This window comes from Maylandia zebra, linkage group LG23 (genome assembly GCF_041146795.1).
Source record: "Maylandia zebra isolate NMK-2024a linkage group LG23, Mzebra_GT3a, whole genome shotgun sequence".
Lineage (NCBI taxonomy): Eukaryota > Metazoa > Chordata > Actinopteri > Cichliformes > Cichlidae > Maylandia > Maylandia zebra.
The window spans coordinates 19,576,050-19,584,443 of NC_135188.1; positions in this window are offsets into that span (position 1 = coordinate 19,576,050).

Below are 8,394 nucleotides of genomic sequence, written 5' to 3' on the forward strand. Positions count from 1 at the left end.
AATTCAGCTGAAATGTTAATATTTAGCACAAACATAACAATTTGGAAGAATTGGTTTAACAGTATAACTTGGTATACAATACTATAACATTGTAGCAGAAATACTATAATTTAGCAGAAAAGTAACAACTTTAGAAAACAGCGTGACTCAGCAGAAATATAACAATCACAAATACTATATCATAGCAAAAAATATATCTAGTTAAAAATGTCATATCTTAGTGAACATTTATGACAGTTATGACACAAAACTGAAAATAAATAAATAAATAAATAAACAGAACAAGATGACGTTATCTCAAAACTACTTGTGAAAAATTGGCAGAAAAACCATGTCAACACATTTATTTTCTTAAAAAAAAAAATCATCATAAAATTGGTGCACCTTACTCAATGCAATTGGGATATGCATTTCTCCTGAGATGATTGGAACCATGATTCCAAGTGTATTTTCAGTGTTCTGACATTCATGTCTGAATACAGGGATAAAATGTTTTCATCAGTACAAATCCCACACTACCCTGAATCGAATGATAAGATTTATTACCCCACACTATTCACTTAGAAGATTTCACGTCTAATAATACATGTGGAGAGAGCAATTAGAAGCATCAAGGCGATCAAAATATTTGACACCATTATCCCTCTGAACGGTGCTGGCAGTGCACAAGTCTGCTTCCTAAGTATTATCAAAACAAACCCCTGGTTAAAACTTTGGCTAAAGATTTCACTGTCAGTGAAGTTGCACAGTTCACTTGGCATTTAGATTGCTCATCTGGTAGATAGGGCACCTCATATACTAAAGCTACGAGACCTCTGCAGCAGCTGTAGTCTTGTATTTATTCCACTGATTGAATTCAACAAAATGTTTTGAAAGCTGCACCTCTCAGACCAGTGCTTGTAACTGCACTATTTTTATAGTAAATAGTTTTATATTGGTTCAGGTAGATTATATATGATGTAAATGATTAGAGCTCTAATTATTGATAACAAACAACAATTTTTAACAAGTAAATGTAAAAAATGGTTTTAATGAAATTCAGATTTTAGTGATTGTAGCCCCTCAAATGTAAACATTGGAACTATGCTTTGGCTATTTTAGTAATGGTTATATAATCACATTTATGAATTGCACTGATTTACACTTGGATATATGTTTTTCCTGCCAAGAATAAAGAAAACCTACATTTATTTCAACATATGCACAGCTAATTATGCAACCAAGCACCCTGTTGATTTACCATTAAGATTGCATTAGATGAGAAGAAGAAACTGGAGAGTGCATGTGTTTGGTGTGACCAACATACTGAACATTTAACTTGGCATCTTTAAATCACCTATACTTTTTTAAGACCACACAATAGAAATCAAATAATTTTTAAGAGAGAAGTGCATCAGAGTGTGAACATGAAAGTAATACCAGTCCACGCTCTCTCTGATGCTGCTGTTAACTTTGTGTCAACATAGTCGTTACGAGTGACTTTTACAGAGAGACAGGGTGCCATTCTTAGTTGAAGGTATCTGAAGTGAACATAATTCCTCACATAAAGAGACTTTATCTCAAGCAGTCCAAACGGTGGCTGTGCAGATGGATCAAAGATCAACCCATCTCGTGAGGAACCAAGCCAGGGAGCGTCAGGGTGGACAACGAGGCCATGAGGCCTATAGTTAAAGTTTTTCAATTTGCAGTTTTCTCCAGCTGCGTTAAACTCCATGTCTGTCCCTGTGCTCACGTCTGCAGTCTGTCTCGTTCCTTTGAGGATTCTCTCTGCACAGTTTCACCCCTCATATAACAAACCTCTTAAACATGAAGATGTAATCTTGGCCTCTGGAACTGATGCCACTCCTGGTCGGCTGCCTGTTCTCCTGTTGCTGTCTCAATCTTATTTGCCATGTCGTCTGTGCTTTCATCCTCACTGCAGACATGCACACACTCTATGGGGTCCAGCCTGTACTCACAGTGTAGAGTAGCAGTGGCAGGTAAAGAAGAGGATCTTGGTAAATGTTTACAGATGTTGTGGCTAATTTGGGCTGCTGGTAACAAAGCACACTCACCAATGCTGTCTCAACACAGGTTTTCTCATCACTGATGCCCATGGTTGCTGTTAGAGGTCAATCTATTACACCAAAGTCTTTGCATGATTCTCCAGTGTTTAGCAAGGAGATGTGAAGTGGGTCACCAGCCAAGTCGTTGTACAGTTTATTTCTGTTAAATGCCTCACATAATAATATGAGGGTAAAATGAGGCACTGTGAAAGTCATCTGTGTAATAATGACAATAATAATAATAATATCAATAATAATAATAATAATAATAATAATAATAATAACAACAACAACAACAACAACAACAACAATATATACACTTAAAAACTACCCCGCACACAATAGTTTTGCACCTGAGCACTTAAAGTTAGAGCACTTTATTCATCACTTAAATCACTTTTAACTGGATTGTCAACGTCTGACAGTTTTTGGTCTGTTTACAAGTTTTACTGTTTATGTTTATTTGTCTTTACTTTTGTGAATAGCTGCTGTAGGATGTATATATAATTATATTAATTATATTTAAACATTGCACTTTCTATTGTGCTTGGAGCATGTTACCTGACTGTTGTACACTAATATTGTATATAACAGCAGCTTACTATCTCACCTGATTCCTCCTTCCATGACTCGATTGAGCCTTGGTCTGGTGATGACCATTTAATAGCTGGTCCTGGTTCCAACCCCTGAAAAAAAGCAATAACAAATATTTTTTTAAAAAAAATACTTATCAAACAAGCATATAACATATTATTTATTGCAGGTTAGAAAAGAACATTAAAGGGTCAGGCCTGAATATGAATCTCAGTGCTGTTTGGGTTTGTCTCACTGTTGCTCTGTCTCGGTGTAGGTGTGAAGAGACAACCTGCAGCTTCATTTCTGATAGAAAGAGCAAGGCTCACACTGTGCGATTTTGTCAGTCGCGCGATTCAGCTCCTGGTCAAACTGTACGGTTGACTCGCAGGGGTTAGAAGATCGTAGGTCACGATGCAGGGTCTCACACTATACCGCCCGATGCTCTGATGCGACCTGAGTGCTCACACTGTGCATCCATAAAATGAAGGTTATAACAGAAATTCTGTCGCTCGCTCCCCCTCTCTGTCTTTCACTCACACAGACACGCACACCACTGCCATCAACTTTGCTAAATTGCTAATGAAAAACGTCAGGCAGCTGTGATTGAGCAGCAATGTCTATCCAACTATTTTCACGGTTGTTGTGGTCGTGATAATTTTGTGAGGCCACATCGAAAAGGCTCGGGTGAGCTTTCCAAAGTTCTACAAGTTGTGCCTCCATCGCTTGTGTCCAGATCACACGCTGCACAGCCGTGCTGCTCCATCTTTTTCGCTGACATTTGTGTTTGCGCGTGCGAAGTGTGAGAAGCTGCGGTGACACCCTCACAACGGTCCCGAGGTAGGACCAAGCGATTGATAATCGGGAGCTGGTCGTGAGGTGTTAATCGCTTCCCGTTACCCCACGTATACTACACGATGCACGATGCAGGCCAAAATCGGGCCGATCACCAAAACGCCCGCACGACTGAAAAAACGGCTCAAAATGGGCCAAAAATCGCACAGTGTCTGCCCAGCACAGAGGCACTGTAATGCTGGGCTTACATATCAGTCATATCAGTGCACTGAACTCACTATGTTATCCATCTAACAGAGCCTCAACATGTTCTCACTGTAATTTCCCCTCATGAATGAATTTATGCTGCACTAATATGAATGTTTGGAGGGAAATCTAACGCATTTTACTGGCAGTACTCAAGCTGACTTACCTTTGATTGAATGATGACGTATTCACGACGTGGAGTCTAATAATAGCCAAATCTTGTAACCAACCATTGGTTAATCGGATGTGCGCCTCCAGACATTTATAATTGCGAAATGGTTCGCTGTGTATGCGCTGACTCCACAGGTACGGAAATATATCAGGCTTCGGGGTTTCTGCTCCACTGCCGTTTTTACATACGGGTCCACATTTCCAATGCACGCTATTTTTTGCAAGTACTGTCTCTTCTCATCCGACACAATCTGAGTCTATAAAGTTCTTTTTGTTTTGAGCTGCTTTTAAGTACGGTTTGTATCTTCCGTCCAAACGAGTGTGTTTGTTTTGATTCGTGGCCTGATAAAATGGTGGCATGCTCCCACAATGCATTGCGGCGTGACGTCAATTCCAAAGCCCTATAACACATTTTATTAATCTCAAATTTTACGTTTGAGACTTATAAAATAGTAATGATAATTCCATAATTAAAATTAGACGAGTTAACAAACAAAAAACCCCGAAAACAGTGATAACATAAAATCAGCACAAGGCAGTCCAATCACGAAACACAATCGTAGTTAGCCAATCAGGGCGGGTGACAACAGATTACGTCACAAGTGGTAACTTAAAGACCGCCGGGAACCTTATTTGATCTTTCTGAATCTTTCCAAGATACTTCGAGGGACACAGACGGCTCTTACTGTTCTCAAAAACTTCATAAAACGTAAGTGTCCGACTTCTAACTCCGTTAAATGTCTTCTTTTTTTCTTTTCTTTTTTTTTTCCATTCGATTACTTTAAAAAGAAAGTAATACTGACCATACTGTTGGTCAGTATGGTTTCAGAACGCAAAGAACCACTTCAATGGCGATAATTGAGGCAGTAGAAGAAATTACTGATACACTGGATAAAAATAAATATGCAGTTGGTATTTTTGTTGATCTCAAAAAGGCCTTCGACACAATCAATCACTCAATTTTACTGGATAAATTGGAAAGATATGGTATTCGAGGGAAAGCTGGTAACTGGTTAAAAAGTTACCTAACGGGTCGGGAACAATATGTTAGCATAGGGCATTACCATTCAGAGAAACTTGGTATTACATGTGGTGTTCCCCAAGGGTCAGTGTTGGGACCAAAACTTTTCAATGTATACATAAATGATATTTTTGATGTTTCTCAAGTACTTAAACTCATACTGTTCGCAGATGACACCAACATATTTTTCAGTAGCGATGATTATACTGATCTTGTAATGACCGTAAACAGGGAGCTAAAATTAATAAAAAAATGGATGGACATAAATAAATTATCATTAAATATAAATAAAACTAAAGCAATGTTTTTTGGTAATTTAAAATATAATATAGAATTACCAATTATCATTGAAGGTGTACCAATTGATAATGTGAGTGAAAACAAATTTTTGGGAGTTATAATTGATAACAAAATTTCATGGAAACCCCACGTCAGACACATAAAAACCAAAATTTCTAGAAGCCTCGCAGTTTTGAACAAAGTGAAACAATTCCTTGATAAAGATGCACTTCGTACTCTGTACTGTACCCTGGTTCTTCCATATCTTACATATTGTGTGGAAGTGTGGGGAAATACATATAAAAATACAACTAATCCATTAGTCACAGTACAGAAACGAGCACTGCGTATTATTCACAAGGCTGGTTATCTAGATCATACTCACAAATTCTTTCTTCAGGCAAAGTTACTTAAATTCCAGGATCTGGTTAATTACAATACATCCATAATTTTGTATAAAGCTTTTACTAAACTTTTACAGGCAAATTTACAAACTAGATTTGAAATTCGAGAAAAGGTTTATAATGTGAGAGGCTTTGGAGAATTCAAATTACCCAGAACTCGAACAACCCGTAAAGGCTTTTGTGTGTCTGTATGTGGTGTGAAAATCTGGAACAGTCTGAGTTTACAATTGAAACAATGCAAAAATATTCATAGATTTAAATTTCTCTACAAACAGTTGGTCTGGTCACAGTATACTCAATGCTGGGTTTTAGTGTGCTCTGTAATGTCTGTCCTCTTACCATTGCTGGTATGGATTCCAAAATAAAAAAAATAAAAAAATAAATAAAAAATAAAGTGTGCGTATGTATGTACATATATGTACTTGTGTGTGTAGATATATATGTATGTATATGTATGTGTGTTTGTTACTTGTAGTTATTACTGCCTGTTACCTGTGGTAATGCAATTTATAATTTATATATTCTGTATTCAGTTATGAAGGCTCTAATTGTTGGTTGCGAGCTGCCGCTTAGATGCTTGTATGTGCCCGGAGCTGTTGATGGGTCTGTATGCAATGATGGGCGTAGCTGCGGGAAGTTTATTGTTTTTTTTGTTGATGAGTGAGTATAGGGGTGGGATTTAATAAGTTTTCTTCGTCCCACTCCTTTTTCAGGCAATTTTTGTTTTGTGTATTTTATGTTCAATATAGGTATTTGTTGTGCCTGAAAATGAATAAATAAATGAAATGAATGAATGAAATGTCATAAATTGTTTTCATGGATGCCTGGATGTTAAACTCAATTGTTACACCTGGTAGAGCAGAACGCTGATCATTTTATTAAAGATGAAAGACTTTAGACAGTTTTTCAACTCTCAGTAATGCCACAGTGATCATTTGATATATGGAGTTTAGGTCCAGACACGGCTAGTGAAGTAAGACTGAACAACCGGATTGAATTTTGAGGGTGTTTTTTTTACTACCCTTATAATATGTATAATACAATATAGGGCAAGACACAAGATCTAGCCATTTAACTTGCTGTCAATATAAAGACTGTCAAAGTACCAAAACTTAATCTGACTTTTCTTTCTTTTTCCTATGTTACGTTTCTATTGCAGAGAAATTCATTATCAATAAATTCACATTTACTATTGACAGTAATATATTAGTGGGTGTCATAGTTGATGAACTTATTGTCTCATGGGTGTTTAATTGAAAAAAAGATCTAAATGTATTAATGAAAAATAATTTCAGTCCTAATTTTTTATATGAAATATTAAGATCTTAACGAATTTGACAAATCTTCAAGATCTATAACAGTTTTATAAACTTTAAGATGTTAAGTTTGAGCTGTGAGTCTCTAACTTTGCTTAAGGCTGGCACTCTGCCCTGGCAATAGGGCTGCCACGATTAGTCGACTAGTCACAATTACGTCGACTATCAAAATCGTCGACGACTGATTTAATAGTCGACGCATCGTTTGAAGCTAGTAGGATTTAAGGATTTAAGAGTGTAATAACGGACTGAAACAGAAGATGGCAGCACTGCATGTACAAGGATGCCGGCTGCCATTAAACCCCGAAGAAGAAGCAGTGTCCCAGAATTCATAGCGCAGCCCAGCTCAGTTTACAGCAGCTAGTTAGTTTTAATATTACTCTTATTATTCTTTCTGGGTCACAAAATAAACGTTTAACGTATTTTCTTACGAGAATGTAGCTGTGTAAACCTCAAATATCTGCTCAGTTTATCAAGACACCACATATTTTCAAAAGCGATCAGATGTTTTCGGAGACGTCTGTTACCCACTAGCTCGATAGTTAGCCGGGGGCTAGGCTCACTAGAGCCGTGAGAACACCGGACTCCAAATCGTTTTCAAACCCACCGCCGTCTTTCGCTACTCAGGTTAAACATATGAGTCACTTAGATAACTTAAAAATGTTATTGTTTGGCTTTTTTTAGTATTTTATTTGTTCCTGAGTAAATCGGTTTGGCTGAGATTAAAGTTATTGTTGTTACACAGCTGAATAAACGTCAAGCAGACAGCTGATTATCAGAAGTGTGAGATGCTCGAGAATTTACTCCGGTGTCCTGTTATATTTTAGATAGCAAGGAGTTTATTAAACTTCACCAAAACAATCTGCAGATTTCATTAAAATTTAATAAACTATCATCTTGTCTTTATTTTTAGTTAGCACAGACCTGAAACACTTAAAGCTGTAAGCTAATGATAGTTATATAAGAGCAGATGCTGCTGGTGCAATAAGCTGTACGTTTTACGTCCAATGGATGATGATCTGATTAGTCGACTAATCGCAAAAATAATCGGTGACTAGTCGACTATCAAAATAATCGTTTGTGGCAGCCCTACCTGGCAACAACACTTTCTAGCACTTTGTCAATTAAGCTATACAAAAACTGAATAACCAATAGGAATTAAGCTAAAAGAGTTAAACAAAAACCTAATGGAAACCATATTCTGAATAACTTCATTTCCCACAATGCCTCAGAGCCATTACTCGTCAAAAAAAGGCCATTTTCTGTGCGGTTACAGAGGTTGTGACTGACATGAAAGCGTACTAGATTACTGTCATTCTATTGGCTCAAATGATTAACAAAGGGGACCAATAGAAAGAACCACAGCCACAGGAACTATGCAAGTCCATTACGTGTGTGTGTGTGTGTGTGTGTGTGTGGAGGTGGGGGGGGATCTCCAACAAACATTTTAGGCATTTAAATAAAGTTAAATCATTTCTTGTTCATAAATTTAGAGCCAAAGAAGCTATTCACAAATTATGAATACCCAGCTTTGTCTAAACTAA